Genomic DNA, 27,347 nt, shown 5'->3' with positions numbered 1-27,347 from the left:
TGAGCCACTGGAACACATCGGCATGAAGACTCCACTCGTTGTTGTCCATGGAGACTCGTGAGAGAAAATCCGCCTGGACATTCTGTGTCCCTGGCAGATAAACCGCAGTGAGGTTGGACAAATATTTCTGAGCCCAGATCATTATTGGCTCGACTTCTTTCAATAGAGAGTGACTGCGAGATCCCCCTTGCCATTTTATATAAGACACTGCTGTCGTGTTGTCCAGCCTCAAGAGGACAGATGTTCCTACTGTAAGGTGATGAAATGCTTGGAGAGCCTGGAAGGCTGCCCGAAGCTCCAGGATATTCGAAACTTCCCTGTGTGACCGAGGATTCCATTTGCCCTGGGCTATCTCCGATAGGCAGTGAGCGCCCCAACCTGTATTGCTGGCGTCCATGGTTATCGTGACCCGATAGATGGGAAAGATGGAATGGCAATTGAGCAGATTCTTCTTCTGCAAACACCACAGGAGACTGTCCCGCATCACTGGAGATATCCAAATGAGATGATCTATGTCGCCTGGGCTCCATTGTCGATGAAAACCTGTCTGAAAAGGACGCATTCTCCATTGAGCCCATTTCACAATAGGTGTTGCAGCCACCATGGTACCTATTATCTTGAGGCACTGCGAGGCCCGGAGATGAGATGATGACATGGCCAGCTGTACTCTGTCCCTGATGACCGAAATTTTCTCTAGAGGCAAGGAGATGGTGCCCTTGGCTGTATTGAATTGAGCCCCGAGAAAGATAAGTGCCTGTGTGGGCTCCAGTAGGTTATTTTCCAAGTTTAGCAACCAGCCGAACTCGAGAAGAGTCGCAGTGACCAGACCTCTGTGTATCAGGAGCTGCTCTCGGTCTTGCGACAGAAGGAATAAGTCATCTAGATAGTGGTGAAGACTAACTCCCTTGGCTATGATCAGGGCTACCACAGCCAATAAGAGTTTTGAAAATACTCGAGGAGATGTTGTGAGCCAGAATGGGAGACATGTAAACTTAAAATGGTTTTGATCTACAACAAACCGCAGGTACAGTGCCTTGCGAAAGTATTCGGCCCCCTTGAACTTTGCGAGTAATTTTTCAGTTTTTTATTTGCTAAAAAAGTTTGAAATATCCAATAAATTTCGTTCCACTTCATGATTGTGTCCCACTTGTTGTTGATTCTTCACAAAAAATTACAGTTTTATATCTTTATGTTTGAAGCCTGAAATGTGGCAAAAGGTCGAAAAGTTCAAGGGGGCCGAATACTTTCGCAAGGCACTGTGTATTGTAACAGGAAGTCAGCTAAATCTGGGAATGTAGTCACAGGAAGGAGATACATTTCCACCTGATTTAGAAAGTCCATTAATTAATTAATGGACTTTCTAAATCAGGTGGAAATGTATCTCCTTCCTGTGACTACATTCCCAGATTTAGCTGACTTCCTGTTACATACCCCCCCCTCTTGTTTCAACCCTAGGGTTGGGACACAGATTTCCAGGCACGCATGTGTCAAGCACTGCTGACTCACTGATAAGCCTCCTATTATCCTCAAGCTTCCGGATGAAACTGTTTTGTCATCTTCATTGACGGATTTCTCATAAATGCCACACAGTTTGTCTCTCATCTCATATACACATTCTTCAACTGCATTTTTGGCATCATTTCGCTCCTTCTCGTTTCTGTCATCTTCATTGACAGCTTTCTCATAAATGTCAGACAGCTTGTCCCTCATAACCGTCTGTCCAATCCACCACGGAGGACCGTGATCCATAGGCAACTCAATTGGGCTAGTCTTAATGTCTTCAACATTCTTAAGACGCCTCTCTCTGCAATCCATAAATGTTTTCCACAAAACTTTGAGAACCTTTGCTTCACTAAGTTTTGTTCCAAGTAGGGACTCTTGACATCCCTCTGTGACTTGAGTTGCCTCTCCATACAGCTGTACACAATCATTGACTTTTTGTTGTAAAAGGGAATGATCTTCCTTCTTGAGCTTTGCTTGCTCTAAGATGCTGTGCAGAGGATTTTCCAATTGAGACAACAGGCTGTCACACATTTCTTCAAAGTGACCCCTGTTCCTTTTCCCAGAGATATCAATATCATTCAAACATTTCATATTCATAGGCAGATCTGAAGCATTTGCACTCATCAACTTCTTAAACTTTTCGCCCTCCTGAGCGAGTCGCAGTAAAGGCCTACTATTTGATTTGATATTCAGTTTATATTTCTTGCCAAACTCTTCACAGAAGTAGCCAACCAGAACATCATCAACTTTCCTTCCACCAACATAGGGGTCAAAGGCAACAACACAGTTGAACCCAGCGATCTGGGTGGTATCCATTATAGACCTCCTCTCTGCATCAGTGAAGAAGCATGGAACTGCAACACATTCTTTTACAGGTTTCTTCAATGCACTTTCTGCTGAACTATTTGACCGCTCAAGGTCACCTAGTTCTTTTTCTCTATCTGAATTCCACATGGAATGCATCTCAAGATCACGATCAAACTTCTGCCACCCGTCTTTCACCAGTTCCATTTTGGAAACACTCCCTGAAAGGCACTTATTCATTTGCTTCACGTTTTCACCAACAGCCTTAGTTTTCTCCACTAGGTTTTCAGCCTGAACTGAGAAATCACCACATTTCTTACTCAGCTCCTTTGTTTGCTGAAGTTCTAATGATACATTTTCCAATGCTTGAAGTTTTTGAAGGAACGGTTTATTCCAAAGGGGTGATTCAAGCCACATGTCGTCACATTTCTGAGGCTCACTCAGGACAGACCCCAAAACACTGATCCTTTTAAAAACTGCATCAGGCACACTATCCCCTCTTTGGGACAGATCCTCTGTTGCCTGGAATTCCTCTTCCAGTTCTTGCAACGGAATCTTCATCTCTTCTACTTGCTGTTCTAAGGCTCGCTTAGACTTTTCTAGCTCCTGAACGCTTTTCACAACATCATCCTTGGAGCTGACCAATTCTTCCATTTCTGTACGCAGCTGTTTAACACTTTCTAGTTCAGCCTTACACTCTAGAGCTTCCTCCAAAGAGCGAGCCAAGAACAGGGCTTTGCTCTCGTTATCACGCACCTCCGTTTCTGCACGTGCGCGTTCTTCTGCATATTTTGCAGACACATTCTTCTCTTCACCAAGCATCTGATCAAACTTCTTTTTCACATCTTCAACACACTGTAATGAACCAACGCTTTCTTCCATGCGTTTTTTCATAACCGCTATCTGAGCTTGCAATGTTGCGACTTGCTCTGATAGGTTTTTCTTTGCTTCCGCGTCCTCTTTTAATTGTTCCAGGAAGCCATTTTTCTCATCTTCCATTTGTTTGAGCTTTGTGCTAAAACTCAGCCTTTGACACCTCTCTTCCTGTAAGAGTTCCTGCGTGTCTTGCAGCTGCGATTCCAAGATAGAAAAATCTTCCGCAATTTCTCTAGATTTGCTGTCTGCTTGAGAAAGCTGATTTGTAACATTGTCCAACTCAACCTGCAGTCGGTTTGCCTTCTCTGACAGCTTAGCACACAATCGGTCACCTTCTGACACCTTGACTTGCGATTCCAGAAGCTGTGCCTCTACTTTTTCCCTCTTATGTTCACAATCTTCTTTTCCCTGCATAAGAGCCTTCACCTCATTGGCTAGCATCTGGGAATAAGAATGTAATTCTGCCACACAGGCTTCTTTCTCCTTTAACTGCTGCTGGACACGTTGGGCTTCCCCTTTCCAACTTTCACAGTCCGCACGCCATTCATCTACCACATTGCTTAAAGTAGTGAGCTCATACACAGTACTCAGTAATTTAGCCTCTCTTTCACTTTTCTCTTTGTCGCTGAGAGACAATGTCGCTTCCAGAGCAACATTCTGTTCCTGCGACTCCTGCAGGTCTATTTTTGTAGCTCCCAAAGACTGAAGACTTTTTTCCAGCTGATTACGCAACTCCAACATATCAGCCATACTTTGCTTCTGCAAAGTCTGAATTTCACTTTCCTTTTCCATGAGGATGGTATCTTTCTCCATTATAGTCTCTCTGCGTTTTTGCAACTCGACCAAAAGAAGAGCAGTGGATTCTTCCCACTGTGACACATGAGACTTGAGTAGTTCATTTGTTTCCTGCAAGTTTCTATGCTCCATTTTAAGCAATTCCAAGGCTTGTTCCTTTTCTTCCATTTTCCGTTGCAAGGCATCCAACTCAGCCCTGCACACATACTCGGTTTCCTCCAAACCGATGGCCTCCATTGGCTGCTGGCGTCTCTGTTTCCAGCCTGCCATGCTCTCTTGATGAGCCTTTTGTTGAGCTGCAAAGCTCTGCTGAAAATCCGCATTTGCCTGCTGTTGAGCTGCATTTGCTTGCTGTTGAGCTGCATTTGATATAATCAGATGTTTCAACATCTCCTCCATTTTGAGTTTACTTTTCATCTGAGCACACTGCGTCTCCATAGCAGTTTCATCAGTGTTGCTAGGGACAACAACCTTCCTCTTTAGTAGACTCTCTTTAGGCATGGATGGGGCTGGTTCAGACGGCAACATCCCCTCCATCCATAGAATCCGGTCTCTCATTTCATCTATCTTTGCATTTTTCAGGCGTTTGGACCGCCCCATCTTCAATAACTCCACAAACAAATTTTTCACAGTCCAGCAAACAATTTTCAGACCACTGTCTCTTCAACACATGTAGTTTTTCTCTCTCTTGCAGGATCTCTTTTCCTGCGCACACAGTTTGTGCAGTCACTTGCACCAGACACAACAAAGTTCATCAAATAATTTTGAGACTGCTGTCTCTTTAAAACACTTTTTTTTTTTTTTCTGTCAGGATCTTCTCTCCTGCACACATAGATTGTGCAATCTCATGCACCAGATAAAGTTCATCAAACATTTGCACTTCCTTGCAGGGATCTCTGCTTATGCCCACTGCATACCTCCACCATATGTGAGGGATTAGCTCGGTGGCGGGTGTGGATGACCCCTTGGGGGGTGCGTTTTCCCAGAGAGGTAGCCGACAAGTGCTTGCAAACAAACAGTGTGGTTTATTAAATGGTGTTTTCTTCATCAGGCTGTATGCAGCAAAACATCCAAAATAAAATAAAACAGAAAATAAATCCTTGCCTCTGTGGGCGGCTACCTTCTCACAACTGGAACCTGCCTAAGTGTCTGTCTCCAACCTACCGTCGGGCAGACTTCCTTGTCCTACAGCGGACACTCAATAGTCCTTTTATAATAGCTTCACAGGGCAACACAGTCCTTTTGTTTCTTTCACATCAACAGTTCGTCTTCTCACCTTTGAGACGTATTCACCCTTGGTTACCGTCCCGGGCACACATCACTCCGGGGGGTCTTCTCCCAGGCCCACACATCCTGTCGGGAGGCACACGCTGACTGTCCTCCTGCTCCCAGCCCACATGGCTTCAGGACACAGCAAACAATAGGAATTTCTCTGAACAAATTATAGAGCCTTAACTCCCTCATTCTGAACAGGTGAAGGCCTTTCAACTTCCTGCTGGCTAGCTCTGTAGCCAACACCCTAAATTAATTAATGGACTTTCTAAATCAGGTGGAAATGTATCTCCTTCCTGTGACTACATTCCCAGATTTAGCTGACTTCCTGTTACAGTATATATATATATATATATATATATATATATATATATATATATATATATATATATAAGGTTCCTCTATATCATTTGCTCAATGTCAGTCCCTGTACACAATTATTAGGCAAGTGATTGTTTTGACCAAATCCTCATTATTATGCATATTGTCCAACTCCAAGCTGTATAAACGTGAATGCTTTCTGGATTTAAGCATATCAGGTGATGTATATTTGTGTAAAGAGGGAAGGTGTGGCCTAAGGCCTAAGGAGATCAACACCCTATACCAAGGTGTGCATGATTATTAGGCAGCTTCTTTTTCTCTGGCAAAATGGGCCAAGAAAGAGATTTACTGACTCTGAAAATCAAAAATTGTAAAAAGTATTTTCAGAGGGATACGGCACTCTTGAAATTGCTAAGATATTGGGGCATGATCACAGAACCATCAGGCATTTTGTTGCAAATAGTCAAAGGGGTCGCAAGAAACGTGTTGAGAAAAAAAAGACAAAGATTTGAGAAGAATGAAACCTGAAGCTACCAGGAACCCATTATCCTCCAGTGATGTCATATTCTAGAACTGCAACTTACCTGTAGCACCCAGAAGGACCAGATGTTTAGTGCTCAGAGACAAGGCCAAGGTAAGAAAGGCCTGACCACCACTGAACACGACACATAAGTTGAAATGTCAAGACTGGGCCAAGAAATATCTGAAGACAGGTTTTTCAAAGGTTTTACAGACTGATGAGATTAGAGTGACTCTTGACGGACCAGATGGATGGGCCTGTGGCCAGAGGAGGCTTCAGACATATTTTTTGGGTGGTGCTGTACTGGTGCTGGGAGAGTATTTGGGGGGAGGGGGGGGCTAATGTGGTGCGCTGTCCACACACTTGCGGGCCTGGTAAAAAAAAAGGGTATAGTCAATATAACGGGTGCTTCACTGTATGGTTTGTAGTGTGCCACCTTTCACCCTTTCTTTAGGCAAAACAGGGCCTGCAGATACACTAAAATCATTTTTGGGAGTTAATTAAATTGGCTCATTTAGTAAACAGTGTATTCTATGAGGTGCAAAGTACACTGCTCCTAATTTTTATCAAGGGACATTTGCAAACCATCTGTTTAACGGTTAGGTTAAATCAGCTCAGGAGTGGAGTATTGTGTACCTTTATGGGGTTGGTGGTCATTTTGGATGACCTGGGTATAATACAGGGGTGTTGCTAGAACTATAAAAGACTTGGAATACCTTTGGACACATCAAGTGGAGAAGTAATGCAGCGTGCAGAGTACGCCGTGGCGAATACTGGTTGTGACTGAATTGCAGTGACTAGTGAATAGGAAGGGGTATGGTTAAATAATCAAAAACCTTTGTGAACTTATAACATCTGCTTTGATTTCTATGCCACAAGAGTCTCACATATACCCATACACATCAGCACTATCGTTTTAGAAAGAGGAAACGCTACCATTACATATGATTTTATGTGCACGGAACAATAAACAGACAACTCTTTGTCTGAGCCTACCTTAACCTCTTCCCACTCGGCCAGTGCATATAAATGGCTGGGTTGGAGCTTCCTCCTTCTGAGTGGACATTCAGGAATGTCCTTCAGAAGGAGAGAGATCATGCAACCGCGTGCAGGCGCAGCTGTGCAATCTCGTTGTGCCTGTATCCCCAGGACACAGAGCAACACCGCTCAGCAGGAGGGTCCTGTGATTGGCCCTCCTGATCACAGCTGTCATGTGATGTCAATAGAATCATTGTCACGGCAATCGGCTCTGCTTCTCCTCACACAGTGGATCAGTGGCGATTAGTGAGTATTGAGTTGTTTTATTGCACCCCGTTAGTGTCCCCAACACCCAGTGTCACCAACACAGTGTCTCTAACACATAGTGTCCCCAACACAGTGAAAACACCTGTCTCACATCTGTCTCAGTAAAATAAGCTGTTACAGTGAACATCTATCCGTGATCATTTGCCACATATGTCCGTGATCATTTGCCACATCAGTCCGCGCTAATCTGCCACATCTGTCTGCCACATCTGCCAGTGATCATCTGGCGCATCTGTCCGATATCATCTGGTGCACCTGTCCATGATCATCTGGCGCTCATCTGGTGCATATCATCTGCCACATCTGTCTGTGATCCTCTTGCGCACATTATCTGCCACATCTGCCAGTGCTCATCTGGCGCATCTGTCCTTGATCATCTGCCGCATCTGTCCGTGATCATCTGCCGCATCTGTCTGTGATCATCTGGTGCACATCTGGCGCACATCATCTGCCATATCTGCCACTGACCATCTGGCACATCTTTCCATGATCATCTGGCACATCTGTCCATGATAATCTGCCACATCTGTCCGTGATCATCTGACACACATCTGGCACACATCATCTGCCACATCTGCCAGTGATGATCTGGCGCATCTGTATATGATCATCTAGCGCATCTGTCTGTGATCATCTGGTGCATCTGTATGTGATCATCTGCCACATCTGTCCGTGATAATCTGCCACATCTGTCCGTGATAATCTGGCACACATCATCTGCCACACCTGTCTGTAATTATCTGCCACACCTGTCTGTAATCATCTGCCGCACATCTGCCACATCTGTCCGTGATCTGCCACATCTGTCCCAGTAAACATCTGCCACATGACAGTGATCAACATCTGTCACAGGACCTTTAAAAATGTGATAGGTACTCAGGAAATAAAATGTGTAATTTATGCTCCTAGAATGCCTGACGGTGCTACTTGGATGTTGGGCCTTTGTATGTGGCCAGGCTGTGGAAATGTGTCACTCATGTGGTATCGCCATACTCAGGAGGAGTACCAGAATGTATTTTGGGGTGTAATTTTTGCTATGTACATGCTATGTGTTAGAAATATCTTATAAATTGACAACTTTGTTTTAAAAAAAAAATGTTTTAATTGTTTTTTTTCACATTTTTCAAAAACTTGTAAAAAAAAATTACATGTTCGAAAGACTCATTATGCCTCATAGAATATAAATTAGGGTGTTTTCTTTCTGATTTTGTGGATAATTACATTATCCTGGTGCTCCAGCACCTTCAAAAATGTGATAGGTACTCAGGAAATGAAATGTGTAATTTATGCCTTTAGAAAGCCTGACGGTGCTACTTGGATGTTGGGCCTCTGTATGTGGCCAGGCTGTGGAACAGTCTCACACATGTGGTATTGCCAAACTCAGGAGGAGTAGCAGAATATATTTTTGGGGTGTAATTGCAAGTTTATCTTTGCCATGTGTAAGAAATAACTTGTTAATATGACAATTTTGTGGGAAAAAAAAATCTTCATTAACCAACTATTGTGGGCAAAAAATTGCAACTTCAAAAAACTTACCATGCCACTTACTAAATACTTTGGACTGTCCTCTTTACAAAATGGGTAATTTGGGGGGGGGGGGGGGTATTTGTATTGTCCTGACATTTTAGGACCTCAAGAAATTAGATAGGTAGTCAGTACATCAGGATTAATCAATTTTCAATGATATGTAGCCTAGCTTGTAGACTCTATAATATTCACACAAACCTATTATCATACACTTATCAGGATTTTTTTTTTACCAAAGACATATAGCAGAATACATCCTGGCCTAAATTTATGAAATTTGATTTTAATGGATTTCTTTTGAAACCAGTGTTACTTTCGTCGACTAAAACCGACTAAAACGTTTTCGTCGACTAACACAATTCAGATGACTAAAATACGACTAAAACTAAAATGCCATTTTAGTCTTAAGACTAAAATACGACTAAAACTAAAATGGCATTTTAGTCAAAAGACTATAACTAAAACTAAATCGAAATTTGCTGCCAAAAATTAACACTGGTGCATGCTCAAAGCATAAATAATAACATATTTGATTTTTCACTCCAGGACCAGCAGTAGTATATAATGAGTTTGGAAATTGTAGAGAAATGCTTAAATAATGCATTCCAAATTACAATTGAACTACACCCATTCAATTATAGATGACTAAAATGAGTTTTAGTCGACTAAAATGTAGGGCGTTTTAGTCGACTAAAATATACTTGAGTTTTAGTCGACTAAATACGACTAAAACTAAAACACTTGCAGAAGACTAAAATAGGACTAAAACTAAAATGCCATTTTAGTCCTAAGACTAAGACTAAAACTAAATTGAAATTTGCTGCCAAAATTAACACTGTTTGAAACAGAAAGTAAATAATATAGTTTTTTTTTCAAAATGTCCGCTATTTTTCCACTTATATCGCAAAAAATAAAAAACCCAGTGGTGAATAAATACCACCAACAGAAAGTTCTATTTGTGTGAACAAAATGATAAAAATTTCATTTGGGTACAGAGTAGCATGACTGAGTAATTGTCATTCAAATTGAGAGAGCACTGAAAGCTGAAAATTGGTCTGGAAAGGAAGGGGGTGAAAGTGCCCAATATTGAGGTGGTTAAAGAAGACCTTCACTAAAATAGTCAGGGACTGATTAGTAACTATATTATAAGAATGTCTAATCTGTAATTTGATGCCTTTTGGAGATTTTTCGATCTTTCTTGGCTTCTTTATGCACATTAATACAAATTTTTACCTGGGGTGCCCAAACTTTCGATCACCACTGTATTGTATAATATAGTGTGTATAGTGCAGGAGTCAATCAGGCTTGCCCCACAGAGTTATTTTTCGTTCAGGAGGTGGGCTGAAAGAAAAAAAAAAACTCAATCCAAGCAAATTAAATAGATGGAGGAATCTCCCTGTTAGTGCATTGGATTCTGACAGCAGCGCTAGACATGGTTAGATTATGCAAATCAGCAGCCGCAGCTCCCCTGCATTCTACCTCCTAGCACAATCCCCCCCACCCTCGCTCCATATTCCCCCTCCTAGCACAAAATGTCTTATTCCCTCTCCTCAAGTGCGGATTGTTTTCAGAGGGCATTTGATTAGTGGTGTTGAGGTGTTATGTTGCCTCCTCATCGCCTGCTATAAAGTATTTAAATCCGCTAGTACATCTGAAATTCCCTTCCCCCCAGACTGACAATGCTGCTGTCTAAAGGTGCCCCCTGTGCTTCTTTATCCAGAGTGGGGGCGATCTAATACATGAGGTGTGTTACTGGCGGGCCCTCCACTCTTGGTTCAGTGTTCGTTCCTGTCGGCTTCCGTGGAGGAACCGACAGACTTGTCCTTTTCCTTTCTGGTTCCGGGTCACTACCTCCCTGCTGCACGGCGGATCGCGGTGAGGCTGCCCAGCCAGGGAGCCCACGCCATCTGCGGCATCACCCGGTATTGCCGGTATCCAGGACTGCCTTTATACTTATACAGGACCCGCCACACAGGACCCTGATGTGACCATCTTTCATCTTCCATCTTCTATCGGATCCACTGTGGGGACTGTTCTTTCACACTATGCATGCTGTGCTATTGGAATACCTGTTTTTAACATGTAAGTTACTACATTAAATTATACAGCTGTTCATTTACCTTTATGACTTGGCGCCCTTGTTCTTTTTCTTTGTTATATCTAGCATGCAGTAACTTGGCACGAAACAAGAGCATGTTGTGTGGGTCTTTATGATGTTACCACGTACACCAGCAGACTTTGAGGGGTGGGAAGGATGGGGCGGCCTATTTTCTTTTATGTCAGGTAGCTACTGTATGTCCTTAGATGCTTTTTGGAGCTTTGATCAAGTGTGCGCACAATATTCTAAATTTTAATACAAATTCTTTATGGTATTTCACTATTGTGAGTTCTGTTTTTCCTTGATGTGCTCATGTGAATTTTTGATCTATGAGATTTGGTTGCACTGTCTGTGATCCTTAGAGTAGAGCAGTTGGCTGGCAGATAGATGCAGAAGTGCTGATCTGGGGGTCAAAATTATGGGTGAGCTGCTATCATTAGAGGTATAGAAGAAGTATTTATCAACTTTAATATTTTTTTCACATGAATGGACTTAAGTCATTGTACAGGGAATATTTACATACAGTATCTCACAAAAGTAAGTACACCCCCACATTTTTGTAAATATTTTATTATATCCTTTTGACAACACTGAAGAAATGACACTTTGCTACAACATAAAAAAAATGTACAGCTTGTATAACAGTGTAAATTTGCTGTCCCCTCAAAATAACTCAACACAGCCATTCATTTCTAAACCGCTGGAAACAAAAGTAAGTGCACCCCTAAGTGGAAATGCCAAATTGAGCCCAACTGGCCATTTTCCCTCCCCGGGGTCATGTGACTCATTAGTGTTACAAGGTCTCAGGTGCGAATGGGGAGCAGGTGCATTAAATCTGATGTTATCGCTCTTATTCTCTCAAACTGGTCACTACAAGTTCAACATGGCACCTCATGGCAAAGAATTCTCTAGGGATCTGAAGAAACAAATTGTTGCTCTACATAAAGATGGACTAGGCTGTAAGATGATTTCCAAGACCCTGAAACTGAGCTGCAGCATGGTGGCCAAGACCATACAGTGGTTTAACAGGACAGGTTTCACTCAGAACAGGCCTTGCCTTGGTCGACCAAAGAGGTTGAGTGCACGTGCTCAGCGTCATATCCAGAGGTTGTCTTTGGGAAATAGACGTATGAGTGCTGTCAGTATTGCTGCAGAGGTTGAAGGGGTGGAGGTCAGCCTGCCAGTGCTCAGACTATACGCCGCACACTGCATCAAATTGGTCTGTCCTCTTCTAAAGGTGATGCACAAGGAAGGCCGCGAACAGTTTGCTGAAGACAAGCAGACTAAGGACATGGATTACTGGAACCATGTCCTGTGGTCTGATGACACCATGTCGTCATGGAGGAGTGGAAGAGGACTCTAGTGGCAACCCGTGAAGCTCTGGTGAACTCTATTCCCAAGAGGGTTAAGGCAGTGCTGGAAAATAACTTTGGGCCCAATTTGGACATTTTCACTTAGGGGTTCACTTACTTTTGTTGCCAGCAGTTTAGACATTAATGGCTGTGTGTTTTTTTGAGGGGACAGCAAATTTACACTGTTATACAAGTTGTACACTCACTACTTTACATTGTAGCAAAGTGTAATTTCTTCAGTGTTGTCACATGAAAAGATATAATAAAATATTTACAAAAAAGTGAGGGGTGTACTTACTTTTGTGTGATACTGTCAATTAATTGAATGTACACATATCAAATATTGTTTTTATAAATTGCTAAAGGTGTTATATACATATATAAACGAGTATTATAGTAATTATTTTATGTGTACTGTATGTATATAGGGGAATGATTAGGAATTCATCTTATAAATTATCCACTTTCTAATTTTTTTTATTTTTTCACTTTATGTTCTTGTTATAAAAAAGATTTCTCCTCCTGAGTGGGATTTTGTAGGCAATAGGAATAAAGAATAATATGTAAAATTCATCAATTTTATTGAACAAATTACACAAAAAAAGACATATGTTAAAAAAAAAGGAGCAACAAGGCTCCTAGCATAGGCACTGATAAACACAGATCATAGTGCAAAACCCCTTAGTAGAGGGAAGATCCAACGCATTTCAAACATAATTTGAACTTGTAGTTCTATTCTTCGTCAGGGACTATTCCCAACTCTACAAATAGAGAGATGACAACGGTTACATAAATCATGTGTCTACATACAGACATGTGAGGTGACAGTATATACACATATGGGTGCTGTACTTCAACAGGGGAGAGAATCCAAAAATCCTTCCTCCAAGAAGACAATATATAAGTGTTTAACTGGAAAGAACATGTCCCAAAGAAAACTCAAGGTCACCATTCACCGGATTTATCCCATATCCTCCTGTAGGGCCGCGGGATGCAGAGAGACAAAAATCCCAAGAAGAAAGGGGATAACCACTATATGAAAATAAAAAATAATGTATGTATAAGCATGTATGTCCCAGATGTGTCAGAAAACACCTCCTAAAGGGGCGTACATACCAACATTCAAAAAACTTTTTGGCAAAAACAAAAATTTCTATCATAATAATGGCAATAATATTAATTCCCCCCATCCAAAGGATGGAGAGCATAATCAAGTAAACAAAGACCAAATATTAATAAAAAGGCTCTGGTATGTTGGAGGGTCATATCAAAGATATGATCCAAGGGAGGATTATACAGATATACATGTCCCATAATGGGGCTGATACTTACAGTCCTTCCTTTCAAAAAACATTCAGAGTGAAGGGTAGGGTCCAAGGTACCAAATAGGAGTATTGCAGCAAAAGCCGAAAAGGTTTGATAAAACAGCAAAAAACAAAAAGGACTCCAGTTAGCAGAGGGAGCGTCCTCTCTGCATGGAGGTTCCCAGGAAATGACGCCGATCACGAACCTCGCCAGACACGCCCCCTCCATCCGGATGTGATGTCATGGTAAGACGCCAAACCGGAAGGTGCGGCCGGAAGTACTTGATGGAGTGGGCGTCTCGGGACTGAGACTTCCGCCGATCAGTGCACAACGGCCGGAAGAGGGCCAATGGCCGCCAATATGTGTTTATCACTAAATATAATAAAATTGCTGCGCTTGTAATCACAATAAATATTTAAAAAACTATAATAATAGGGTATAAACCTCATACAAGAAAAGCGGCTGACACAAAGAGACAAGAAAACGGTGTCTTCAAATGGAAATGTAAAAGGTGGTGTCGCGCTAATCAGGATACAAAACTGCAGTAAACAACATATGTCCCATGTGCAAAAGTAAAGTTCACAAATATCCAAAAGAGAGGGATGCAAGTAGAAGAATCCACCACCGAAAAGAGTCACTAAATGACCTTACCAGCTCCTTAGACCCCACAGGGTCATAAAGCGTCCAAAAGCTCTGATAAATCTATGGCAGGCAAGATCCAATGACATCCAAGCACCTCCTCCAATTACGGACCAGAATGGGCTCCAAAAGACTCCTTAGTGCATGATAGGACGCAAAATGCCATATAGCATATGAGTCAAATCAGCTTGTTGTACAATGGATGGATAATCCGAAGGGATGGCCGAGGTCACTGATGTTGAGGTGAAGAGGTGATAGCAGATATGAACCGTCACACCAGAAAGGCTCTCACTCCGTCAAATGGCCAGAAATGAACCAAAAAACAAGGGAGCACAAAATAGTGTAACACTGCTAAAATTTTTATTCAATAAAAATACACCAAATTGCACTTACAAACATCTCGTGGTAAAGAGCGTATACAGATGCAAAGGTAGGCTGTCAGCAGCGTCTCCTTGATGCATTTCAGCATAAATGCTTTTTTTCAAAAGGTAGTGCACTAAAGACATATGTTGTTTACTGTTGTTTACTGCAGTTTTGTATCCTGATTAGCGTGACACTACCCTTTACATGTGTTTATCACTGCCTATGCTAGGAGCCTTGTTGCTCCATTATTTTTAACATACCGTATTTTCCGGCATATAAGACGACTGGGCGTATAAGACGACCCCCCTTCCGAAGCAAGGCAACACCATTGAAAAACATCAGATTTCTCATAGATCTCCAAGGTACCCCAAGTACTGTAATACATGTAATCTCTCATAATATCTCCAAGGTACCCTAAGTATAAGTATTACAGGTAGATGTATTCTCAAGACGCTGGCTGTGCGGGAATCCTGTACCGGTATACCGTATGTACCGTAGCTTCGGCTACATACAGTATACCACGCTGAGCCAATTACAGTGAGCAATGTATTCTATTATTGAATGTAAAGCCTGCTCGGATTGGCAGAGTCAAAGAGGCGGGCTGATGTTACTCCACCAATCCGAGCAGGCTTTGCATTCAATAATAGAATACAGTGTATGTAGCCGAAGCTACAGTACATACGGTATACCGGTACAAGATTCCCACACAACCAGCGTCTTGAGAGATTACATCTACTGGTAATACTTATACTTAGGTTACCTTGGAGATATTATACTCGGCGTATAAGACGACCCCCCATTTTTTGAGGTTCAAAAGTAGTCTTATATGCCAGAAAATACAGTATGTCTTTTTTTGTGTCATTTGTTCAATAAAATTGATGAATTTTACATATTATTATTCTTTATTCCTATTGCCTACAGAATCCCACTCAGAGGGGAAATCTTTTTTATAACTATTGCTTATCAAGCGATGGTGGCAATGCTTACCTGATATGGTCTGAGATACATTTTATGCACTTTATGTTCTTTACCAGTTTTCAGAGCGTCGATCACTCTGCTCACGTGACCTGTCAGCTCTCTGTAGTGGGCGGGGCTGAGGATTCCCCACTGATGTCCGTCGGAAGGGGAGGAGGTGGAGAGGCCGAGAGGAGGAGAGAGGTCATGTGAGCAGCGATTGGCGCTCTGATAACTGATAAAGTATGGCTTTCTTTTTATAAAACACATACACAGGGGCACACATGATTACTAAACAGACTGTAGACAGGATATGAAACTTTAAATGAAACTACAGCAGCAGGAGGGGAGGATGCAGGCACTGACACAGTAGCAGACGGGCAGGGAGGGAGTAGTGATAGATGAACATCGGCCGGGGCGGTTCACAAATGCCAGCCGCAAATTTTCTCAAAAGTCCGCGAACCGCGAGTTCGCGGCGGGCCCCATTGACATTAATGGGAGGCGAACTTTGAAAACCTTTAGGTCATATTTGCAGCCACAAAAGACGTACTAGCTGTGCACAAATAGTCCCAGCACATGGACAATGTCATAACAGAAGTATTGCAATTGAAAAAGTTGCCCCAAATGTTTTTGTTTTTTTTACAGCAAAAAATATATATATTTTTTTTCATACATCAGCCAGAACTGACAGCAGCCGGTATATACATTGTCTAATACATATAGGGTCCATTCACACATCTGTGACAACCACATGATACCTGCCCCTATAGTAAAGAGACTGTAATAGACCCTATAATGACATTGGAGCATTTTAAATGACTTTTGTGGACATTGACAAAGCGATTTGTGTGTGACTGCAGCCGATCTCTAACTGCCCCTACAGCAACCACAGGATACCTGCCCCTATAGTAAAGAGACTGTAATAGACCCTAAAATGACATTGGAGCATTTTGAATGACTTTTGTGGACATTGAAAAAGCGATTTGTGTGTGACTGCAGCCGATCTCTAACTTCCCCTACAGCAACCACAGGATACCTGCCCCCAGCCCGTACTGGGACAAAAAATAGGCCTGGGCATTTTGGACTGAGCAGCCTGCGAGGGAGGCGTGACTGGGGCGTGGCGGGACGTGGCGTTCGTTGGGATGGTTGATGACAGGATTTAATGTTCCAGGATGTTTGGATTAGATTACGGTACCTTTTTTAGTTTAACCACTTCCCGCCCGCCCTATAGGCAATTGACGGCGGGAATGTGGTTGTATTATCCTGCCGCCGTCATATGACGTCCGGTCAGGATAATACAACCACATTCCCGCCGTCAATTGCCTATAGGGCGGGCGGGAAGTGGTTAAACTAAAAAAGGTACCGTAATCGAATCCAAACATCCTGGAACATTAAATCCTGTCATCAACCTACTGGACTACTGACCTAGCTCTTTACCATGTGATCAGCCGTGCCCAATCACGGCTGGTCACATCGTAAACAGGAACAGCCGTTGATTGGCTTTCCTTAGTTCGTGCCTGACAGGCACGAGTAAAGGAGCGCTGATCGGCGTCTCCCTTGACAGGGGGGGGGGGTCGGCACTGGTAATCAGATCATTGATTACCAGTGCAGACCCTCGGGGGGGGGGGCTGCCACTAGAACCACCAGGGATACCCCCATTGCCCTCCCCATCAGTGCTGCCCGCCAGTGCCCTCCCTATCAGTGCTGCCCACAAGTGCCAATCATTGCCATCTGTTAGTTTCGCCCACCAGTGCCCATTATTGCCCACCAGTGCTGCCTATCAGTGTCCATTAGTGCCCATCAGTGCTGCCCGTCAGTGCCGATCAGTGCCGCCCATCAGTGCCCACCAGTGCCGCTTATCAGTGCCCATTAGTGCCCGTCAGTGCCACCTATCAGTGCCCGTCAGTGCCACCTATCAGTGCCCATCAATGCCACCTATCAGTGCCCAGCAGTGCCGCCTATCAGTGCCCACCAATGCTGCATATCTGTGCTACCTATCAGTGCCACATATCAGTGCCTATCAGTGCCGCCTATCAGTGCCACCCCATCAGTGCCACCCCATCAGTGCCACCCCATCAGTGCCTCCTCATCAGTGCCTGTCAGTGCAGTCTCATCAGTGCTCATCAGTGCAGGAAAAAACTTATTTATTTACAAAATTGTATAACATAAACAAAAAAATTTTTTTTTTTTTAAACTTTTCAGTCTTTTTTTATTTGTTTAGCAAAAAGTAAAAATACCACAGGTGATCAAATGCCACCAAAAGAAAGCTCTATTTGTGGGGGGCAAATGACATAAATTTGGTGTAGGTACAGTGTTGCATGACCGCGCAATTGTCATTCAAAATGCAACAGCACTAAAAGGGGAAAATTGGCCTGGGCAGGAAGGGAGGAAAGTGCCCTGTATTAAAGTGGTTAATCTTCAATTTAGATCAGAGCTGCCATATGATGCTTTTTTTTTTGTATTACTTTAAATCCTGTTTTAGCAGAAGACAAGAAAAAAGGGGTGGGGGGCAAGGGGACTTTTAAAGGGATACCGTCATCAAGACCAATGGTTGAGTCCTAAAAATAGTATGAAGCAGATCAGTCCCAATTCCTGCACCTTCACACATCAGATCACACCAATTCCTGCACTATCACACCTCAGATCAGCCCCAATTCCTGCACCTTCACACCTCAGATCAGCCCAATTCCTGCACCTTCACACCTCAGGTCACCACAATTCCTGCACCTTCACACCTCAGATCAGCCCCTGGTAGGCTGGCACTGGCAGCAACAATTTTATTCAAATCAGGATTTCTTCTGCAAATAGGCTGACCTGGCACTGGCAGGCATAGTACTAGACTACTACTATGCCTGGCTGCCAGTGCCAGGCCAGCCTATTTGCAGAAGAAATCCTGATTTGAATTAAATTGTTGCTGCCAGTTCCAGCCTATTTGCAGAGGAAATCCTGATTTCTTTGAATAAAATTGTTGCTGCCAGTGCCAGCCCAGCCTATCTGCAAAAGAAATCCCTAAGTAGAAGTCTCTCCTCTCTCCAGTCCTCCACTTACCTTGGGTGTGCTGTGCGGTGTGGCAGCAGAGTGTTCCCGCTGGATATAGTACAGGAGATGGTCAGAGACTGCAAACATGATACAAGACATGGTCAGAGACTGAGGACATGATACAGGAGATGGTCAGAGACTGAGGCCACGATACAGAAGATGGTCAGAGACTGAGGACATGATACAGGAGAGGGTCAGAGACTGAGGACATGATACAGGAGAGGGTCAGAGACTGAGGACATGATACAGGAGATGGTCAGAGACTGAGGACATGATAGAGGAGATGGTCAGAGTCTGAGGACATGATACAGGAGATGGTCAGAGACTGAGGACATGATACAGGAGAGGGTCAGAGACTGAGGATATGATACAGGAGAGGGTCAGAGACTGAGGACATGATACAGGAGATGGTCATAGACTGAGGACATGATACAGGAGATGGTCAGAGACTGAGGACATGATACAGGAGATGGTCAGAGAGTGAGGACATGATACAGGAGATGGTCAGAGACTGAGGACATGATACAGGAGATGGTCAGAGACTGAGGACATGATACAGGAGATGGTCAGAGACTGAGGACATGATACAGGAGATGGTCAGAGACTGAGGATATGACACAGGAGATGGTCAGAGACTGAGGACATGATATAAGAGATGGTCAGAGACTGAGGACATGATATAAGAGATGGTCAGAGACTGCAGACATGATACAAGAGATGGTAAGAGACTGCAGACATGATACAAGAGATGGTCAGAGACTGCAGACATGATACAAGAGATGGTCAGAGACTGCAGACATGATACAAGAGATGGGCAGAGACTGCAGACATGATACAAGAGATGGTCAGAGACTGCAGACATGATAGAAGATAGAAGGACACTAGGGGGGCCGGAGAGCACAGGGAAAGCAGATAGCACTGGAGGAGCTGAAGGGCAGGGGGGGCTGGAGAGAATTAAGGGGGGGTTTGGAAAGCATTGCAGGGGGAGTTGGAAGGCGCAGGGTGTGGATAGAACTGGGGGGGGGCACTGGAAATCACTTAGGGGGGAGCCAGGGAGCACAGGGGGGTGGAGAGCACTGGGGGAGCCAGAGAGCATAGGGGGAGATGAAAAGCACTGTGGGGACTTGAAGAGCACAGGGTGGGGCTAAGGAGCACAGGGGGGGCTAAAGAACACAGGGGGGTTAAGAACACTGGGGGGTTAAGAGCACTGAAGGGGGGGTTAAGAGCACTGGGGGAGAGGGTTTAAGATCACTGGGGGGGTTAAGAGCACTGGGGGGGTAGTAAAAGAAGTTGTATAGGAGGGGGGTGGGACAGCTGCATATAGAGAAATTGATATTTCCATATATCTCCTGCAGCCGCAGAATGCCTGCAGAAGGGAGGAGGAGAATCAGGCATCCATCCAGCGGCAGCAGGACCCGGAATAGTGAAATATCAAATCCTCCATATGGAGCCGCCCCATCCCCCTCCTATTAAGTACACATTGCCGGTGACACCGCGGCTGCACAGCACTGCAGGCGCTGGAGTGAGGAGTCGCACTTACCTTCTCTCCCTGGCCCGCCGCCGCCACTGCCCCCCGCGGGCAGCCCGGAGTCGAAGTGAAGGAGCTGCCATCTGCAGCTGCTTGCTTGGATGGCCGATGCTGCGAGTGCGGGCTGTGCTGCTGGCCGCGCCGGGCAGGACACCGGCGCGGCGGTAAGGAACACACACTGACATACTTCAGGAACATACTTCTCTTGACTTCCGGCTCCGCGGCCAATCAGCCTTCTGCTCAGGGGGGTGTGACTCACATCCCCCCCTGAGCAGAAGACTGATTGGCTGCGGAGCCAGTGTAGCTGGCAAGTACACCGGCCGCCGCAGTGAGGGAACCAGGGAAATTAACGTCTGACTTCTACCTTCTACTGTGAGAAGTCGGACTGAGTGAGAGCCGGCGCCGCGGCCCACCGGGAATATGCCCGGTCTGCCATATCTGGGCCTGCCTGCCCCTATAGTAAAGAGACTATAATAGACCCTAAAACTACATTGGAGCATTTTAAATTACCTTTGTGGACATTGACAATGACAAAGTGATTTCTGTGTGACTGCCCCTACAGCAACCACTGGATACCTCTCCCTAAGCTCAAAAGATACTAGACCTATACCGAAAAATACCAGCCCTGAAAAGGACTTTTGTGGATCTTCACAGCGCTACATGTGTCTAGCAAACTCTCCCTGATGAGCACAGCAGACCTCTCCCTACACTGGCAGAAAGCGGAATGTGAAATGGCCGCCAGATCGGGTCTATTTATAGGGTAGGGGGACTGTCCATGTGCTGGAATGTTTCAATTCACTGTCCCATTCCACCTAACGGCTGTGTCATGGGTCAAAGTTCTTGTGAATAAAAAAGAAAATGGCGGCGCGGACATATTCGCGAACATTGGCGAAAGTTCGACTTTTTGCGGATTTGCGAAAAAGCAAAATTCGCAGCGAACCGACCGCGGAGCGAATCGCAAGGCCATATCTAGACTGGAGAGCTGCAGATGACGGAGGCATGTAGACTAACCACAGTATCAGCCGAACAGCCGGCTTCTGTCAATGATCAGCATCCAATCAGGGCTGGCAGGTGTGTTCTGGTGGGAGCAGTCCCCCTGTCAGAACAATTGAAAATTGAAAAAGTTGCCCCAAATGTTTTCGTTTTTTTTACAGCAAAAAATATATATATATTTTTTCATACATCAGCCAGAACTGACAGCAGCCGGTATATACATTGTCTAATACATATAGGGTCCATTCACACATCTGTGACAACCACATGATACCTGCCCCTATAGTAAAGAGACTGTAATAGACCCTATAATGACATTGGAGCATTTTAAATGACTTTTGTGGACATTGACAAAGCGATTTGTGTGTGACTGCAGCCGATCTCTAACTGCCCCTACAGCAACCACAGGATACCTGCCCCTATAGTAAAGAGACTGTAATAGACCCTAAAATGACATTGGAGCATTTTGAATGACTTTTGTGGACATTGAAAAAGCGATTTGTGTGTGACTGCAGCCGATCTCTAACTTCCCCTACAGCAACCACAGGATACCTGCCCCCAGCCCGTACTGGGACAAAAAATAGGCCTGGGCATTTTGGACTGAGCAGCCTGCGAGGGGGGCGTGACTGGGGCGTGGCGGGACGTGGCGTTCGTTGGGATGGTTGATGACAGGATTTAATGTTCCAGGATGTTTGGATTAGATTACGGTACCTTTTTTAGTTTAACCACTTCCCGCCCGCCCTATAGGCAATTGACGGCGGGAATGTGGTTGTATTATCCTGCCGCCGTCATATGACGTCCGGTCAGGATAATACAACCACATTCCCGCCGTCAATTGCCTATAGGGCGGGCGGGAAGTGGTTAAACTAAAAAAGGTACCGTAATCTAATCCAAACATCCTGGAACATTAAATCCTGTCATCAACCTACTGGACTACTGACCTAGCTCTTTACCATGTGATCAGCCGTGTCCAATCACGGCTGGTCACATCGTAAACAGGAACAGCCGTTGATCGGCTTTCCTTAGTTCGTGCCTGACAGGCACGAGTAAAGGAGCGCTGATCGGCGTCTCCCCTGACAGGGGGGGGGGGTCGGCACTGGTAATCAGATCATTGATTACCAGTGCAGACCCTCGGGGGGGGGGCTGCCACTAGAACCACCAGGGATGCCCCCATTGCCCTCCCCATCAGTGCTGCCCGCCAGTGCCCTCCCTATCAGTGCTGCCCACAAGTGCCCATCATTGCCATCTTTTAGTTTCGCCCACCAGTGCCCATTATTGCCCACCAGTGCTGCCTATCAGTGTCCATTAGTGCCCATCAGTGCTGCCCGTCAGTGCCGATCAGTGCCGCCCATCAGTGCCCACCAGTGCCGCCTATCAGTGCCCATTAGTGCCCGTCAGTGCCACCTATCAGTGCCCGTCAGTGCCACCTATCAGTGCCCATCAATGCCACCTATCAGTGCCCAGCAGTGCCGCCTATCAGTGCCCACCAATGCTGCATATCTGTGCTACCTATCAGTGCCACATATCAGTGCCTATCAGTGCCGCCTATCAGTGCCGCCTATCAGTGCCACCCCATCAGTGCCACCCCATCAGTGCCACCCCATCAGTGCCTCCTCATCAGTGCCTGTCAGTGCAGTCTCATCAGTGCTCATCAGTGCAGAAAAAAAACTTATTTATTTACAAAATTGTATAACATAAACAAAAAAACTTTTTTTTTTTTTCAAACTTTTCAGTCTTTTTTTATTTGTTTAGCAAAAAGTAAAAATACCACAGGTGATCAAATGCCACCAAAAGAAAGCTCTATTTCTGGGGGGGAAATGACATAAATTTGGTGTAGGTACAGTGTTGCATGACCGCGCAATTGTCATTCAAAATGCAACAGCACTAAAAGGGGAAAATTGGCCTGGGCAGGAAGGGAGGAAAGTGCCCTGTATTAAAGTGGTTAATCTTCAATTTAGATCAGAGCTGCCATATGATGCTTTTTTTTTTGTCTTACTTTAAATCCTGTTTTAGCAGAAGACAAGAAAAAAGGGGTGGGGGGCAAGGGGACTTTTAAAGGGATACCGTCATCAAGACCAATGGTTGAGTCCTAAAAATAGTATGAAGCAGATCAGTCCCAATTCCTGCACCTTCACACATCAGATCACACCAATTCCTGCGCTATCACACCTCAGATCAGCCCCAATTCCTGCACCTTCACACCTCAGATCAGCCCAATTCCTGCACCTTCACACCTCAGATCACCCCAATTCCTGCACCTTCACACCTCAGGTCACCACAATTCCTGCACCTTCACACCTCAGATCAGCCCCTGGTAGGCTGGCACTGGCAGCAACAATTTTATTCAAATCAGGATTTCTTCTGCAAATAGGCTGACCTGGCACTGGCAGGCATAGTACTAGACTACTACTATGCCTGGCTGCCAGTGCCAGGCCAGCCTATTTGCAGAAGAAATCCTGATTTGAATTAAATTGTTGCTGCCAGTTCCAGCCTATTTGCAGAGGAAATCCTGATTTCTTTGAATAAAATTGTTGCTGCCAGTGCCAGCCCAGCCTATCTGCAAAAGAAATCCCTAAGTAGAAGTCTCTCCTCTCTCCAGTCCTCCACTTACCTTGAGTGTGCTGTGCGGTGTGGCTGCAGAGTGTTCCCGCTGGATATAGTACAGGAGATGGTCAGAGACTGCAAACATGATACAAGACATGGTCAGAGACTGAGGACATGATACAGGAGATGGTCAGAGACTGAGGACACGATACAGAAGATGGTCAGAGACTGAGGACATGATACAGGAGAGGGTCAGAGACTGAGGACATGATACAGGAGAGGGTCAGAGACTGAGGACATGATACAGGAGATGGTCAGAGACTGAGGACATGATAGAGGAGATGGTCAGAGTCTGAGGACATGATACAGGAGATGGTCAGAGACTGAGGACATGATACAGGAGATGGTCAGAGACTGAGGATATGATACAGGAGAGGGTCAGAGACTGAGGACATGATACAGGAGATGGTCATAGACTGAGGACATGATACAGGAGATGGTCAGAGACTGAGGACATGATACAGGAGATGGTCAGAGAGTGAGGACATGATACAGGAGATGGTCAGAGACTGAGGACATGATACAGGAGATGGTCAGAGACTGAGGACATGATACAGGAGATGGTCAGAGACTGAGGACATGATACAGGAGATGGTCAGAGACTGAGGATATGACACAGGAGATGGTCAGAGACTGAGGACATGATATAAGAGATGGTCAGAGACTGAGGACATGATATAAGAGATGGTCAGAGACTGCAGACATGATACAAGAGATGGTAAGAGACTGCAGACATGATACAAGAGATGGTCAGAGACTGCAGACATGATACAAGAGATGGTCAGAGACTGCAGACATGATACAAGAGATGGGCAGAGACTGCAGACATGATACAAGAGATGGTCAGAGACTGCAGACATGATAGAAGATAGAAGGACACTAGGGGGGCCGGAGAGCACAGGGAAAGCAGATAGCACTGGAGGAGCTGAAGGGCAGGGGGGGCTGGAGAGAATTAAGGGGAGGTTTGGAAAGCATTGCAGGGGGAGTTGGAAGGCGCAGGGTGTGGATAGAACTGGGGGGGGGGGGCACTGGAAATCACTTAGGGGGGAGCCAGGGAGCACAGGGGGGTGGAGAGCACTGGGGGAGCCAGAGAGCATAGGGGGAGATGAAAAGCACTGTGGGGACTTGAAGAGCACAGGGTGGGGCTAAGGAGCACAGGGGGGGCTAAAGAACACAGGGGGGTTAAGAACACTGGGGGGTTAAGAGCACTGAAGGGGGGGTTAAGAGCACTGGGGGAGAGGGTTTAAGATCACTGGGGGGGTTAAGAGCACTGGGGGGGTAGTAAAAGAAGTTGTATAGGAGGGGGGTGGGACAGCTGCATATAGAGAAATTGATATTTCCATATATCTCCTGCAGCCGCAGAATGCCTGCAGAAGGGAGGAGGAGAATCAGGCATCCGTCCAGCGGCAGCAGGACCCGGAATAGTGAAACATCAAATCCTCCATATGGAGCCGCCCCATCCCCCTCCTATTCAGTACACATTGCCGGTGACACCGCGGCTGCACAGCACTGCAGGTGCTGGAGTGAGGAGTCGCACTTACCTTCTCTCCCTGGCCCGCCGCCGCCACTGCCCCCCGCGGGCAGCCCGGAGTCGGAGTGAAGGAGCTGCCATCTGCAGCTGCTTGCTTGGATGGCCGATGCTGCGAGTGCGGGCTGTGCTGCTGGCCGCGCCGGGCAGGACACCGGCGCGGCGGTAAGGAACACACACTGACATACTTCAGGAACATACTTCTCTTGACTTCCGGCTCCGCGGCCAATCAGCCTTCTGCTCAGGGGGGTGTGACTCACATCCCCCCCTGAGCAGAAGACTGATTGGCTGCGGAGCCAGTGTAGCTGGCAAGTACACCGGCCGCCGCAGTGAGGGAACCAGGGAAATTAACGTCTGACTTCTACCTTCTACTGTGAGAAGTCGGACTGAGTGAGAGCCGGCGCCGCGGCCCACCGGGAATATGCCCGGTCTGCCATATCTGGGCCTGCCTGCCCCTATAGTAAAGAGACTATAATAGACCCTAAAACTACATTGGAGCATTTTAAATTACCTTTGTGGACATTGACAATGACAAAGTGATTTCTGTGTGACTGCCCCTACAGCAACCACTGGATACCTCTCCCTAAGCTCAAAAGATACTAGACCTATACCGAAAAATACCAGCCCTGAAAAGGACTTTTGTGGATCTTCACAGCGCTACATGTGTCTAGCAAACTCTCCCTGATGAGCACAGCAGACCTCTCCCTACACTGGCAGAAAGCGGAATGTGAAATGGCCGCCAGATCGGGTCTATTTATAGGGTAGGGGGACTGTCCATGTGCTGGAATGTTTCAATTCACTGTCCCATTCCACCTAACGGCTGTGTCATGGGTCAAAGTTCTTGTGAATAAAAAAGAAAATGGCGGCGCGGACATATTCGCGAACATTGGCGAAAGTTCGACTTTTTGCGGATTTGCGAAAAAGCAAAATTCGCAGTGAACCGACCGCGGAGCGAATCGCAAGGCCATATCTAGACTGGAGAGCTGCGGATGACGGAGGCATGTAGACTAACCACAGTATCAGCCGAACAGCCGGCTTCTGTCAATGATCAGCATCCAATCAGGGCTGGCAGGTGTGTTCTGGTGGGAGCAGTCCCCCTGTCAGAACACAATAGCTCAGCGGGGAGATTGCTGTAGTAGCATCCGATGGTTAGTAAAGCGAGCTCCTCAGTTTTTTTTCATTCTACCCCCTGGGTTAAACAAAATAAAAACGGATAGTGTGTACCAGGCATTATTCTGTTAACATTTGTCAGGTTCTCCCCTTCCCAGGGAGAGTAAACCATGGTTGCATCTCATATAAAAATTATAAAAAAAACTTTTAGCCACATATCAAACAATCATTATCAGTGCATAGGGATGAGCTTCGAGTTTGAGTCGAATGTAAGTTCAAACATTGGCTGTTTGCTCGTTCGTCGAATGACAAACAAATGTGCTTCTTTGTGGGAAATTTGAGCACCCGCATCCATAATGCACTGCGCGTGTGCATGCAGTGCATTATGTGATTGGCCAAAGCATGCACCCTGACCTCCATGCTTTAGCCAATCAAATCATCTCTGCCATGATTGGACAAAGGCAGGCTGCCTTTAGCCAATCATGGCTCAGGGGCAAAGTACACGCCCCACACTATATAAAGGCTGCTCACACAGCAGCCGCTGTAGTGTGTGACTGTGCGGGCGAGATAGGAAGTGGTTGAGGCAGGCAGGGGAAAAGTGATTTGCAGTTTATCAGACAGTGCAGTGTAGTCTAATTAAGAAGACATAGCTAGTAGCAGTCAGTTAGGCAGGGAGAGAGATTTGTGCTTTTTACAATTTAAGAGATCAGATAGTGAAGTATATTCAGCAGTGCAGTATATACTATAGACCATATACCATAGTATAGACCGTACATTGATATCTATATATAGATATAGGGCAATTGAGTATATATTAGACCATTCAGTATCGGTCAGTTCAGTATAGACCATACTTTGATATCCACATATATCTATATATGCCTATCCTATTCCTCTACCTTGATTCTGCT

The sequence above is a fragment of the Pelophylax lessonae genome (genome assembly GCF_965119305.1).
Source record: "Pelophylax lessonae genome assembly, chromosome: 9".
Lineage (NCBI taxonomy): Eukaryota > Metazoa > Chordata > Amphibia > Anura > Ranidae > Pelophylax > Pelophylax lessonae.
Note: the sequence above shows the minus strand (reverse complement) of the source record.